This window comes from Perca flavescens, chromosome 12, assembly GCF_004354835.1.
Source record: "Perca flavescens isolate YP-PL-M2 chromosome 12, PFLA_1.0, whole genome shotgun sequence".
In the NCBI taxonomy this organism is placed as follows: Eukaryota; Metazoa; Chordata; class Actinopteri; order Perciformes; family Percidae; genus Perca; species Perca flavescens.
Genome location: NC_041342.1, coordinates 35,435,967 through 35,451,935, shown reverse-complemented (window position 1 = coordinate 35,451,935; position 15,969 = coordinate 35,435,967). Strand labels below are relative to the sequence as shown.

The 15,969-nt window shown below is 41.6% G+C and overlaps 1 pseudogene; it reads right to left on the bottom strand.

Moving 5' to 3' along the window:
* Window positions 1-12,593: 12,593 nt before the first annotated feature.
* On the bottom strand, window positions 12,594-15,105 carry LOC114566063 (rano class II histocompatibility antigen, A beta chain-like; annotated as a pseudogene).
* Window positions 15,106-15,969: the final 864 nt, after the last annotated feature.

Below are 15,969 nucleotides of genomic sequence, written 5' to 3'. Positions count from 1 at the left end.
GCCCGTTCTACCAACCGAACCATCCAGGCGCAAAATTACTTTTGATCGTCGTGTTTGTATAGTGCCACCAACACGGAATGTTGTTGCAGGAACAGCCCAAGCTAGGAAATGTTTCAAAGGTAAAAACATATTTTTGACTTTATATATTATACACCAAGGCTATTCAATTAATTTGGAATTGGGGCCAGTTCATGAAACTGAGGCAAAATAATGGGCCGGGGAATATTAGTAATTATAGTAACAAATTAAGAAATTACAACAACATACTGAAGGAGTCAATATATTCTATTTTGGAAATGCAGAACAACATATGCACATTGTGATGCACTAAGACACATAGGCCCAAAGCATTGTTCCATTCAAATGGCAATACAATGTTGAAAATCAGAGGCACAGACAATTAGAGAAATGCAATTAACTAACAGAAAACATCCACTTAATTGCACATACCTGTACCAACTTTACAGCTCATTATCCTCAATTGACAATGAAGAGATACATTTCAGTGTTACAAGTAAAGAGGGAAATAATCAAACTGTCCCCCTTCTCCTCTGGCTAAAAACAGAAATGCAGCTAAATGGTAACTTAATACAACACACACTTTTATCCTTCTAAAAAATCAATACTGTACTCACATTTGTCCAGTTTGATCATAAATCAGACACCTTAACAATCAGTCTAGGCCAGCCATATCACAGATATTTAAGATTGCACTCATTTGAGTGACAGGCAACATCAATGTATCTCCACCAACAAAAATAAAACCAAAGTGTATAGTGTGGTACAGAATAGAATTAAAACAACATAACAGTGCATGGCACTTTATCAAGGCAAAACATTTCAAACTGCATTCAACAATAATACCACATCAAGAAAAACATTAAGTGCATAATATGGAGTGAAAAACATGTTAATTGCATCATACTGTTCAAAAATCAATCCTCATGTCTTGCTTGACTAGTTATGCATGTTACCTTGCATGTAGTTTGCCAACATTTGCCATCTAATGAGAGAAATGGCATTTTTTGACTTGGCAAGAGCAGTGAAGTCAAGTGTATATGTTGTCAGGGCAATGCTCAAGCAGTGTTGTAGATGCTGGTCAGTGAGGGATATGCGATTGTGAGTTTTAATGGCATTCATGTGTGAGAATGACGACTCACAAGTGTATGTTGAGCCAAACATTGTCAGAAGAAAAAGTGCAAGACCCCTTGAATGTGGAAACTTCTCTCGGCTGACTTCATGGATCCAGAAATTTTCAAAACCTGCCTGCTGTAATAACGCAGTCGCAAGTCATCTGACGATGTCAATGAGTTCCAGTTGTAAAGACCCCTCATCCAATGACGATACCAGCTCCTTCCCTTTCAATGCAAAGTCTGCCTCAACATTCACACAGAAAGAGTCCTTCACAAATCTCATCACTTCACTAGAGATGCTGAAATCCTCAAACCTAGTGGCAACGTTGTTTTTCAATGAGTCAATAAACCCTGACATCACCTCAGTAATTTGCAGGCCAGATTTCCTTGCGGAAAAGGCGGTGCTGTAAACTGGGGTACAACAGATGAAGTTTGTAATTGCCATAACAGAGTCTATTGTCTCTTTTAACTCACCACTGAGCTTGGCACACAGGAGGCTTTGGTGGATGAGGCAATGCAGAGATCTCACCTGTGGAACCGCAGCTGCCATCTTCCCGGCGAGCCCCTGATCCCTGCCCGCCATCGAGGGCGCACCATCCGTCACCAACATGTTGACGCGTGCCAAATCCAAGTTGTTCTCAAAAAATGAAGCCATTTTGGTGAACGGAATCTCACCGGCAGTGTGCCCCTCCATGGGAATTTGTCCAAGCAGATCCTCACAAAAAAATCGCACATAGAGGCACAGCTGTGCAACATCACTGTTATCAGTCGACTCATCCACGGCCAAAGACATCACCTCGGCCTTCCTCAGCTTGTCCAAAAGCGTCTCGAAAACGTCCGATGCAAGGGACTCGACTCTCCTCATATTTGACGTGTCAGAAATTGGAATTTGCTTGATCGAATCAATAATGTTTTTTCGGGTTTTCTCATCTGTTACCACCTCCTCAATGGATGCCAGCATAGTTGACTGTCTCTGAGTCTGTAAACGGCTTTTTCTTTTTGCCCAATATCCATGCGACTCGTAACGATGCCGCAGTTGCTCTCTCTTGATCTGTACAGGCCCGAAACAAAATGCGACGTCTTTGCTCCTAACAAGACGTAAGCCCTGTTATCTTCTGCCTCCGAGCAGCAGAGCCTGGAGGGAAAGTTAGCATGCGTTGTCAATAAATGCATTCTCAAATTATACTCTTTGCACACGGCGAGGCACTCGTTGCAGATTAAGCGCAGAGGATTCGCATCAATGGCAATAAACGCGTATTTCTCTGTCCATTCATTGTTGAACTGCCTGTTCTTTGAGTCAACTTTTCTTTTTTTTAAGGTAGAGTGGGACATTTTTTCTTGTTAGCCAAACTTCGTGCTTGGCTTGAAAGAAAGTCAGAGCGCGGCACTAGACCGCGAATGGGCGACTTTGATTGGTCATGTGTGGTCCCCAAAATATATGTCTGGCCGAAACAGGTAGATATTCTACCTATTTTGCCACCATGGCTCAAAGGGGTGCATACCGCCTCCTACTACACGAAAGAATGTACAATTAACCATAGTCGTGCGATGTATGAGACTACCCATATGTAATAACTACACTTCACTCCAAGGGTCGGTACAAAATCCCTCAGGGGCCGGACCTGGGGCCGCCAATTGAATAGCCCGGTTATATATGTATATATACATCAATTCATGCTCATGAATGGGTTCGTAGGATATCCTAAGAAAAGTACATCCACAAGCCTGAATTCCCCTCATTCAGTTAGCCATAAAGTCATGTGAAAAAATCCTGATTAATTGTTTGCATAATGATACTTCTGCTTGGAATTATCGGCACAGTTCTGCAACAGCACCAGAATCGCTTACAAATGATCGTACCACAGCACCAATGATTTATCACGTACATGTGAACAATCATTGGTGGTGATAATCATTATTATTAAACATAAGTAATATGATCAATGACTACTTTATAGTAAACAGAAACAGACTTTTAACAAAAAAAAAAAAAAATGAATTTCTGTTTCTTGTTGAAACCTGTCCCCCAAATTATAATTTCTTCCACTCAATTAGAAAGGGTACACAAGGGGGTGGAATTGCTGCCATTTTCTCAAATAAATATAGCTGCACTAGAGTCTTGGCGATTTCTATACTTTTGAGTATATTGCCCTCACTCTGAAGGCTGACCCGCCTTATACCGCCCTCCTAAACTATGGACTGGCTTCCTTGACCAATTTTTTTGAACTTATGTCGCTCATCATCACAAGCTATGATTGGATATTTGTAAATGGTGATTTCAATATCCATGTCAATAAGGAGACTGATGCTAAAGCCAGTAAGTTCCTTAATGTATTGGACAGTTTAGAGCTAAAACAGCATGTTACGGGGTCCACCCACAACCTTGGCAACACCCTTGACCTAGTCATCTCTAGAGGGATAGACGTCACTGACTTACAGTGGTATGCAAAAGTTTGGGAACCCCTGTACATTTTCATGATTTTCCTTTATAAATCATTGGTTGTCTGGATAAGAAATTTCAGTTAAATATATCATATAGGAGACAAACAGTGATATTTGAGAAGTGAAATAAAGTTTATATGATTTATGGAAAGTGTGCAAGAATTATTTAAACTAAATTAGGCATGTGCATAAATTTAGGCACCCATGTCATTTTATTGATTTCAATACCTTTAGCACTAATTATTAGAACTCAAAATTGGTTTGGTAACCTCAGTGACCCTTGACCTGCATACACAGGTGAATCCAATCATGAGAAAGGGTATTTAAGGAGGCCAATTGTAAGTATTTCTCTTTGCATCATCTCTGAAGAGTGGCAACATGGGAGCCTCAAAACAACTCTCAGATGACCTGAAAACAAAGATTGTTCAACATCATGGTTTAGGGGAAGGATACAGAAAGCTGTCTCAAAGATTTAAGCTCTCAGTTTCAACTGTGAGGAACATTGTGAGGAATTGGAAGACCAGAGGCACAGTTCTAGTTAAGGCCCGGAGTGGCAGACCAAGAAAAATCTCAGATAAGCAGAGGCGCAGGATGGTGAGAACAGTCACAGTCAACCCACAGACCAACTCCAAAGACCTACAACATAATCTTGCTGCAGATGGTGTCACTGTGCATCGTTCAACTATTCAGTACACTTTACACAAGGAGATGCTGCATGGACGAGTAATGCTAAAAAAGCCTTTTCTCTGCACACGCCACAAATGGTGTCGCTTGAGGTATGCTAAAGCACATTTGGACAAGCCAGCTTCATTTTGGAATAAGGTGCTGTGGACTGATGAAACTAAAATAGAGTTATTTGGGCAAAACAAGGGGCATTATGCATGGCGGAAAAAGAACACAGCATTCCAAAAAAAAAACACTTGCTACCTACAGTAAAATTTGGTGGCGGTTCCATCATGCTGTGGGGCTGTGTGGCCAGTGCAGGGACTGGGAATCTTGTTAAAGTTGAGAGTCGCATGGATTCCACTCAATATCAGCAGATTCTGGAGAACAATATCCAGGAATCAGGGGCTGGATCTTTCAACAAGACAACGACTCTAAACACTGCTCAAATTCTACTAAGGCATTCATGCAGAGGAACAAGTACAATGTTCTGGAATGGCCATCTCAGTCCCCAGACCTGAATATTATTGAAAATTTGTGGTGTGATTTAAAGCGGGCTGTCCATGCTCGGAAACCATCAAACCTGACTGAACTGGAGATGTTTTGTAAAGAAGAATGGTCCAAAATACCTTCCGCCAGAATCCAGGCTCTAATTGGAAGCTATAGAAAGCGTTCAGAGGCTGTTATTTATGCAAAAGGAGGATGCACAAAATATTGAGTTAATTATTCTTTTGTGGTGCCTAAATTTATGCACATGCTTAGTTTAGTTTAAATAATTCTTGCACACTTTCCATAAATCATATACACTTTATTTTACTTCTCAAATATCACTGTGTTTGTCTCCTATATGATATATTTAACTGAAATTTCTTATCCAGACAACCAATGATTTATAAAGGAAAATCCTGAAAATTTACAGGGGTGCCCAAACTTTTGCATACCACTGTATCGATAAACGATATAAATATGTCTGATCCTTATTATGTATCTTTTAATGTCATACTAAATGCCTTAAAAATTCATCCCAAAACTACAATTAAATCATGGTTCCTGGACAATAGAGCAGAGCAGCAGTTCATAGCTCTTACAGACTCCATCAATTCAGATATTTTAAATCATTCTATTGACCAAACGTAGAGGCCTTCAATAGTGAATTAGGTGTCCTGCTTGACAGAGTGACTCCTATAAAGACAAAAAAAGGCCCTGTAGCAAACTGACTCCTTGGATGAACGAAAATATCCATGACCTAAAAAGATCCTGTAGGAAAGCTGAGAGAACATGGAGAAAAACTAAGTTACAGGTTCACTGTGTCATTTTAAAAGACAAAATAGTCGGAGCTTAGCAAAATTATAATTCAACATGTGCTTTGGATTCAGTCCCTCCTAGATTCCTCAAAAACGCATATGACAGCTTGGCTGCCTTTATTCTTAAGATAATAAATACCTCATTAGGTATTTTTCCAACTGCTTTTAAAACCGCTGTCGAGAAGCCTTTACTTAAAAAGTCAAATCTTGACCATACTATCCTGAGTAACTACAGGCCTATATCGAACCTACCTTTCCTGAGCAAAATACTTGAAAAAGTTGTTTGTAATCAGCTACTTAGCTAATACCTTTCTCAACGAAAATAGTGTTCTTGAAAAATTCCAATCAGGGTTTAGATCAACTCAAAGGACAGAAACTGCCCTAGTAAAAATAGTCAATGATCTCAGACTTGCTACTGACTTAAACAAAGTCTCAATCCTTATTCTTCTGGATTTGAGTGTGGCATACGACACCATTGATCATAACATTCTAATTCACTGCCTTGAGAAGTGGGTGGGTCTCTCTTTTAGATTACCCTTCTTACATTGTATCTGATCTCCTTATCATGTCACCCACAGAAGCAGCAACACAAACAGAAAATGAAACAGAAGAAGTAGCTACACAAACAGAAGACCAAACAGAAGAAGTAGCTACAGAAACAGAAGATGAAACAGAAGAAGTAGCTACACAAACAGAAGAAGAAAGAACAGAAGTAGCTACACAAACAGAAGAAGAAAGAGCAGAAGTAGCTACACAAACAGAAGAAGAAAAAGCAGAAGTAGCTACACAAACAGAAGAAGAAAAAGCAGACTTAAAAAAAAATGGTCTAGGTATTGTAAGAGAAATGGAACTTGCAGCCACACCATTACTGGCATTAATAGCAGGGGCATTAGATGCACTAAGAATTAAAGGTGCAGCAGGTGCAGCGGGTGAAGCAGGTGCAGCGGGTGCAGCAGGTGAAGCAGGTGCAGCGGGTGAAGCAGGTGCAGCGGGTGAAGCAGGTGCAGGGGGGGAAACAGGTGCAGCAGGTGAAGCAGGTGCAGCGGGTGAAGCAGGTGCAGCAGGTGCAGTGGGTGCAGCGGTTGCAGGGGGTGCATCAGGTGCAGCGGTTGCAGCCTTAATGGGAGTAGTAGCAGGATTAGTAGTATGGTTTGTGAAAAAAAAAATACGTGAATTGAAAGAGTTTTTAAAGGCCCTGCCACTTGGAACCATATTGCTGGTTGTTGCATTCTACTTCTTGCTGCTGCTATCATTTTGTCTCCATGTGCCCTTTGCTGGGACCCTGCTCTTACAGTTGGGACTATTACTAGTGTTCTTGTTGTTATTGTTCTTATTCTTGCTGTTATAGGAGCATGTACCTACATGTATAAGATTTACAGCAGTCCATCTTGTGTGAATGGCAAAGTATTAGCATTTACTTTAAGAGGAAAATCGGTTGGCTTTACCATTTATTCTGTAATGTTTGAAACTCAGAGCTGAATGTATGCTTCTCCTTTAAGGTGTTGGAATGATCTGCCATAGGGGGATACAGAGTAGGAATTATAGCTCAACGTGATATTTAACCCTAGTGTTGTCTTCCCGTCTGGGTCAAAATTTAAAATACAAACTTTTTTTTCAACGTTTTGTCTTTTTCGACACTTGCTTTTCTTTATGTTTTTGAAGCTTTTTCCAAAGTTTTTGTCAATTTTTTTCTGCGGTCTTTGACGTTTTTGTTGTTTTTTTTTGTCACTTTCTTTAACGTTCTTATATTGTTTTTTTTTCAAATGCTATAAAATTGAAAAAAAAATAATCAATGAAAGTAGTGAACTGATCATTTATTTTATGGAACCATCCAATTTTTTTTTTACAATTTGGTTAAAAGAAAACCCAAATTTTAAAGGAGGGTTAACCAATTCATTGCTGTACCATTTTACTTGCATGATGTATTTTGATGACATAATTTTACTTGAGTAGCTTTTCTGAAATGCAACAGAGATTTTGCTAATTAGCCTACTTATATGTACATAATATAAAAGTATAAAAGTGAACTGTGTTTTTGGAAGTATTGTGCTTTTGCCAGGCTTAGTGTTGCTATAGTATATATAATAATTTGTTTATTGTGGAATTTTAACCTTAGACTGTATATTAATGGATGGAACATCTAGTTCGGCGAAGTGCTGCAAATGCGGAAAGGGCCTTAAAGCTGCATTCTCTCTAACTTCCAGCAGGGGGCGACACGTGCAGTTGCAAAAGGAGGTCAGTTTCTGTAGAAGTCTATGAGAAAAAGAACCACTTCTCACTTGATTTATTACCTCAGTAAACATTTTCATAATGAATTTATGGTCTCAATCGCTAGTTTCAAGTCTTCTGCAACACAGAATCACGTTCATTTTTTTAATTATGGTCTCATTGATTTTAAAATCAGTGATAAAGCAGAGGGAATTTTCGGGCGTGGCTATGATGTGATTGCCAGTGAAAGTGTGTAACGTAACGTAGAGTGGAAGGGCTCCTCCCTCGCTCCTCCCTCACTTTTCCTTCACTTCTCCCTCTCATTTAAAATCGTCACATCCGCAACCAGGATGGCTGCGCCCGTAACGACAAACTCAACGACTCATAGGAGATCTCCACAAACCAATGGGTGACGTCACACATGCTCTGTCCATTAATATTATACAGTCTATGGTTTTAACGGATGTAAATGGATGAAAATTTAGACAAACTGTAATGTAATTATGATCTGAAATTGATGAATAAAGACTTTGCGACATGTCAAATTATATTTTCCATTTCATTTTGTAAATTGTTTGTATTCAGATTTTCTTTTTATATCAAAAACAGAATGAACTAATAAAACAATGTATTACACTCAAGTCTTCTGGTATCCATTTTCCTCTTATCCAGTGACTGATACTTTAAACAACTCTTGCATGTTAACTATGTCTGTGTGTTATGGTTTCAGCGTTTTGCTTTGCATTTTTTTCCATTTGTTACCTGTTGGTTCATTTCTGTTGTCTGTATCCTCTTTTGTTGATTTCTGTGTAGTTATCTCCCTGTTTATTGTGTTTATCCTGTCTTGACTGTGTTCTGTGTTGTGTCCAGTTTCTGTGTGTGGTTGATGTCATGTTTTCCGTCTGTTTTTCTCTGTTTCCTGTTTTATTTTGATAGTCTGGTTTTCTGTCTTGTCTTGTCCAATTTACTTCCTGTGTTTTCCCGCCTTTGTTGATTGTCCTGCCCCACCCTGATGTGTTTCACCTGCCGTATCACCTGTACCTCATTCGTTCATTACCTCATGTATTTAACCTCTGTGAATCCCTTTGTCTTGTGTCAGATCGTTTTTGTGGCCATGCCCTTGTGTTTCCTCCCTTTGTTTGTTCCTGCATGTGCCCGTTTGCTCCTGCTTATCTTTTGCCCGTCGGTTTGAGTGTTCCAGTCCTTGTACTGACGTTTTTTCTTGTATTAAATCTCTGAGTTCCACCATCTCCTGCCTGCCTGCCTCTCTCTGCATTTGGGTCCTCACTCTCCCACTACACATTACAACACTGAGTGTCTAACAACATTATGGAAAGGATCCCTACAGAGATATAACTTTTTGTGAAGAGTAACTTTTCCTTTTTACATGGTACCTGCTCTACTCGCCTCGACTCTACTAGCCTTTTTTGGTTTTCCATTACGAAAAAAAGTCCCTGGTACCTGCTAACAGGTACGTTTTTTAGTACCTCCTCAGTCGAGGTTCCAAGCGAGCTGAGGCAATACCAAAAGGTGACATAAAACCTGCAGACTACAGATTGGTCGGAAAGAATCATCACTGATCACTACATCATCATTGCTAGCAACAGACAGGGGTGTCCTGAATCAACCCAGCATTTTTAAATAGTTTAGCCAGCTGTGGTTGTTTGCTGCCTCCAGCTTCTTTTGAAACAAAGTTTTTCTTGCACAGTGTGTCGAGTTGAGTCGAGCAGGTACCATGTAATGGAAAAACGCCATAACATGATGCAGCCCATCTATCCATCCATCGTCAACTGCTTATCCGGGGACGAGTCACGGGCGCGTTCCCAGGCCAGAGTGGAGACATAATCCCTCTGCCTGATCCTGGATCTTCCCTGAGGCCTCCTCCCAGCTGGACATCCCTCCACCTAGAGCTTGTTCTTCCCTGAGACCTCCTCCCAGCTGGACCTCCCTCCACCTAGTCCTGGGTCTTCCCTGAGACCTCCTCCCAGCTGGACCTCCCTCCACCTAGTCCTGGGTCTTCCCTGAGACCTCCTCCCAGCTGGACCTCCCTCCACCTAGTCCTGGGTCTTCCCTGAGGCCTCCTCCCAACTGGACTTCCTTCCACCTAGTCCTGGGTCTCCCCCCAGGCCTCCTCCCAGATGGACCTCCCTCCACCTAGTCCTGGGTCTTCCCCAAGGCCTCCTCCCAGCTGGACGTGCCTAGAACACAACAACCCTCCTTTCCAGCAACTTGGATTTTTTTCAATGCGGCCGCAGTGTGAACAACCAAGGCGGATTTGATGCAACTTTGTGGCACAATGAAAGTGAGGAGGTGGGATCCCGGTCCCTCGGGGTCGGGCGCACCACCGGCCCATCTCGCCCACACCGTCGGGGAGGTGGAGCGTGAGCGCGTGCGATAGGACCTGAAAGATGGTGAACTATGTCTGGACAGGGCGAAGCCAGAGGAAACTCTGGTGGAGGCCCATAGCGGTCCTGACGTGCAAATCGGTGGTCCGGTCACACAGTCCTCTGTAGTGAATTTGCAACTCCACAAGGCCGAAATAGCCATTTTGTCTCTCTTTCTCTTCATTCTTCTCCTCTTCAGCACCTGCTCATTAATGTTATGGCTGCCATTACACAAACATTTTGAAATGAAAGAGAAAATGCTGACCATAACCTCCCTAACTTTAGTGCAGCAGCGTGCTGCGTCTCATGTCATTGTTATTGGTCTTTTGTTCATGCGGGTCAATTCGAAACCGCAAACAGTTCACATTGGAATCTGATATAGGCCACATTTTAAAAGGTCATGTCAACAGCCAAAAAAAAAAAATTGGATCTGAGCGAAAAAATCTGAATTAGGCGGTGACTTGCGGTGTGAATGTAGCTTTTGTGTCCCACGTGTCACATTTCCTTTCCATGTTTGTTGTTTTACTCAGGGTGAGAACTACGGGTGAGCTCGGCTCCACGTAATAAGAAATGGACTCCCCTGAAAACGTGATTTGTGAAATTTTTAGGGCTCTAAAATATTGACAATGTGTCATTTTGACATGCAATTTCAATTTTGTGTATTGTGTTCATCGTGGATAATTATCTGTAAAATTGCAAAAAATATCATTCATTCATGCATGACAGTGATTTCAACCTAATTCACTTCAATAATGATAACTATGCATAAATACTGATGATGACACAAACACAACAGGAGGGCAGATAGAGTAGACACAGTTTGAGTCTCACACTCGTAATTTCTATTTGTTCAACCTTTCAAAGCTTCGACCCAAAGTCTGCACTGTACAGCACTACACAGAACGTTACTCTACAAGCTGATCATAAATCCTTAATAACCACTAATTCTCTCCGTCGTGATCAAACTTCACTTTTCACAATTGTTTGGTAAAGTTCATAGAACTCATCAGATCTCTGTAACTAAAGAGCAAACAGACATCGGCATGGGGAAGGATTCATGATGTGAGGTTTCTCAGCACTGTGATCATCAAAACACAACATCCCCTCGGGGTTACATTCGTTGGATTTCAGTCGGATGTCAGCTGGAAGGACAAAAACATCCAGCATTAGTTTGTGTCTCTAACTCTCAGCTCTTTTTCTGATTGGCTGAACAGAAGATAAAAGAGTCAGGACTTATGAGATGCTGTATTCAGGTACCTGATGGTAAAACAGAACTAGGAAGGAAACTAAACACCAAACTGCTGAAAAGAGAGCATTGTGTAGTCAGACTAGTTTTGGTGGTGAACAGAGAACGAGGAAACTGGAACACAAACTGTCCCAGTTCACCAAACTTATTTTCACCTTACCTCAGGATTGAGGAAGTAGAGATGTGTTTTCAGTTTTTCTCTTTTCTTTGTACAGTTGGTTTTAATTTCAGGTTTCTAATAACACAAAGAAACACATCAAACTTATAATTTAATTACTTTATTTGTTCTAAAAGGCATCAGAGAAACAATCACATGATGTGAAAAATATGTTAAATTATGATTACTATATAAAATCAAAAACAGTCAGATGTTAAAGGTGCCCTGCCACATGTATTTCCTTACTTTGTGGTGATGTCTGAAGTTCTACCTTGGACTCTGTAACATATTTTTGTGTAAAAAATGCCTTGGTTACCTTTTTTCAAGCCATTCTAGTTTGGTATAGAAAGCCTGCAGGAAGACTCAGCTCGATTTGTGCCAGTTCTCATTAATATTCAACAAACTAAGGTGTTTGAATCTGATTGGCTAACAGCTAGCCAATGAGAGCCTGGCTGTCAGAATCCTTTACCCAACGCAACTGGGCGAGCTCATGAATAGTAATGAGCTCAGGCAGCATGATGTCAGACTGACCAGCTGTTGTGATTGGCCTGATTTCTCTGCTTATTTCTTATCAGTGGTATGAAACAAACTAAAGAAACTAAAGTCAGCTGATTGTCTGATCAGTTTATTAGGGTTAGAAAATGTTTCACTCCAGTAAAAATATGTAAATCTAACAACCACACAACCTGTGAGCCCTCAAATCATTCAAATAACTGGATTATATTTGATTTAAAGACCAGAGTTATTAAGTTTGTGGCTATAAGTGGCTGTAAAATATTGATCACACAGTAAAGAATGATAACACATGTAGATGAAGCAAAGTTCAGATCCAGCTGTGATACACCAGAGTCCAGACTAAACCTGGTCCAGGACCATCAGAGTTAACACCACAGTCATGGATCAGGGTTCAGACCAGCTGAGTATCAGAGTCCAGATCATCAGAGAATCAGGAGTTGAGTCGGTCCAGCAGATGGTCCAGGACCGACAGTCTGCTGAGCTGGAAACACACGAAGCAGGTTGAAGCAGCTGCTGCTTTTTATTCCATCTGACAAACAGCTAGAGGAACAAAGTCAAAACCATGTCCAGAACCAGGTCCAGAATCAGCTGGATTAACCCGTCCTGGATTAAAGAGAAGAGACAACACATCCTGACATTAGTCCTTAAAACTGATCTGGTCTGAAACAAATCCATTGTTCAGTGTGACATTATAAATATCAGAGACTGGTTTCAGGAGTAGTAAAGATAATCAACATTAAGACTGTGAACTTGGTTTGTAACTCCTGTGAGACTGGAACTATTGTGAAACTGGTCTAATGTTCTGTAAAGAGGTCTGAACTAGTCTACAGAGAGCCCTGTTCTGACCTCAGGCCTTCCTCTTGTAGTAGATGCTCTAATGTTCTGTAAAGAGGTCTGAACTAGTCTACAGAGAGCCCTGTTCTGACCTCGGGCCTTCCTCTTGTAGTAGATGGTCTAATGTTCTGTAAAGAGGTCTGAACTAATCTACAGAGAGCCCTGTTCTGACCTCGGGCCTTCCTCTTGTAGTAGATGGTCTAATGTTCTGTAAAGAGGTCTGAACTAGTCTACAGAGAACCCTGTTCTGACCTCGGGCCTTCCTCTTGTAGTAGATGGTCTAATGTTCTGTAAAGAGGTCTGAACTAGTCTACAGAGAGCCCTGTTCTGACCTCGGCCTTCCTCTTGTAGTAGATGGTCTAATGTTCTGTAAAGAGGTCTGAACTAGTCTACAGAGAGCCCTGTTCTGACCTCGGGCCTTCCTCTTGTAGTAGATGGTCTAATGTTCTGTAAAGAGGTCTGAACTAGTCTACAGAGAACACTGTTCTGACCTCTGGCCTTCCTCTTGTAGTAGATGGTCTAATGTTCTGTAAAGAGGTCTGAACTAGTCTACAGAGAACCCTGTTCTGACCTCGGGCCTTCCTCTTGTAGTAGATGGTCTAATGTTCTGTAAAGAGGTCTGAACTAGTCTACATAGAACCCTGTTCTGACCTCGGGCCTTCCTCTTGAAGTAGATGGTCTAATGTTCTGTAAAGAGGTCTGAACTAATCTACAGAGAGCCCTGTTCTGACCTCGGGCCTTCCTCTTGTAGTAGATGGTCTAATGTTCTGTAAAGAGGTCTGAACTAGTCTACAGAGAACCCTGTTCTGACCTCGGGCCTTCCTCTTGTAGTAGATGGTCTAATGTTCTGTAAAGAGGTCTGAACTAGTCTACAGAGAACCCTGTTCTGACCTCGGGCCTTCCTCTTGTAGTAGATGGTCTAATGTTCTGTAAAGAGGTCTGAACTAGTCTACAGAGAGCCCTGTTCTGACCCCGGGCCTTCCTCTTGTAGTATATGGTCTAATGTTCTGTAAAGAGGTCGGAACTAGTCTACAGAGAGCCCTGTTCTGACCTCGGGCCTTCCTCTTGTAGTAGATGGTCTAATGTTCTGTAAAGAGGTCTGAACTAGTCTACAGAGAGCCCTGTTCTGACCTCGGGCCTTCCTCTTGTAGTAGATGGTCTAATGTTCTGTAAAGAGGTCTGAACTAATCTACAGAGAGCCCTGTTCTGACCTCGGGCCTTCCTCTTGTAGTAGATGAATCCATCCAGAGATAAGACCAGACCCAGGATCAGTCCCGAGGCTCCGATGGCAATCTCTCAGACTCAGGCATGGACGTATCTGAGGACAGTGAGAGAGAGAGAGAGAGAAAGAGAGAGAGAGTAAGCAAGCTTGTTACGTTACGCCCACAATCTCTTGTGGAAGTTTTTAACTCCAAAAAATCACAGCTTCCAGTCAATCTTATAATGTAAATGTGTGTTGTGTTATTTAAACAAACGATCTGGGTTGTTGTGATTGTTGCGGTGCTTTGCATTGTGGGATACAGTAGGAGGGATAGACTGGTTGGAGGCTAAATGGAGATTTTCTCCGAATCAGTATGACGACCGGGTATTTTTGGTATACTGCAGATTTTGCTTTTGTTTGCATACAGCATACTACATGCTACATTTTGGCAAAATCAGTACGCACTGCTAGTATAGTATGCAGGTTTGAAAATGGCCACAGACAGGTATTTACCCCAGTCAGTAATCAGAGATTGTCTCATACTGCCGTGCTGCACCATACAGGAGATCTTCTCTCCAGACCTGCTGACACAAACCAACACATCAGGGATTCTGTCTCTTACTGAGAAAACTGAACCTGGAACTGGGGCCTCATTTATAAAAATGTGTAGAATCCCCTCTGTGTCAACTCTGTGTTAGAATAAAGGCTTTTGGACCTGGAACAAATTAGAGCTAACTGGACCTGAAGCTAACTGCACCTGGAGGTGTACTCCAGGTGAGAGTGGATCTGGTTGTACCAATCACCGTCTGCCAGCTCATCAGTGTAAGATACATTAGAGGGGACTTCCAGTCCATCTCTGGTCCAGCTCACTCTGATCTGTTTGGGATAGAAGTCGTAGACGCTGCAGACCAACCTGGCCGGATGTTTACCAGCAGGGGGCGTCGTAGAGCTCAGTACGACGTACGGCTTGACTGACCCACACATTATGATGATTATTACTATATTATCATTAAGCATACTTCACAAATACATGTGTTAATACTAGTAGTACTAAAGTAATAACAGTTTCAGTAATGCCAAGTGCTGTATTATTTTCTGCTGTTGCAGTTGTGTATCAGACTCGCCTAATGCTGAACCTTTCATCATACTGACTGAGAACTGAATTTCTAATGAATTACAATTATCTTATTTCATTTTAAAGGTGGAATTCATGTGGATTATATATACAGTATATATATACACTCAGCAAAAAAAAAAAAAAAAACGTCCTCTCACTTTCAACTGCTTTTATTTTCAGCCAAGTTAAACATGCGTAAAACTTTGTATGAACATAAAAAACATCAACTACTAAGAACTAAACATGACTAACAGAAATGGAAGAATGTGTCCCTGAACAAAGGATGGTCAAAATCAAAAGTTGCTGAACGTTACAGGGAAGACCTCCTCCTCCCTCGTGTGGTACCCATCCTGCAGGCTCATCCTGACATCACCCTCCAGCATGATAATGCCACCAGCCATACGGCTCGTTCTGTGCGCAATTTCCTGCAAGACAGGAATGTTAGTGTTCTGCCATGGCCAGCGAAGAGCCCAGATCTCAATCCCATGAGCACGTCTGGGACCTGTTGGATCGGAGGGTAAGGGCGAGAATCATGTCCCCCAGAAATGTCCGGGAACTTGCAGGTGCCTTGGTGGAAGAGTGGGGGTTGCATAATAAGGGGTTTGGGGTCCTTCTGTAAGTAATTTTGGGGTACAATTTGATTTTGAAGAATTCTACAAGCAGCACTACCACAGGCCAAGCAGTCGGCCATTCCAAACAGGCACATTTTCAACGGGCACTGCACTAGTTAAAGTCAATGGAGCAATCTTGAAATCCTCTTCAGG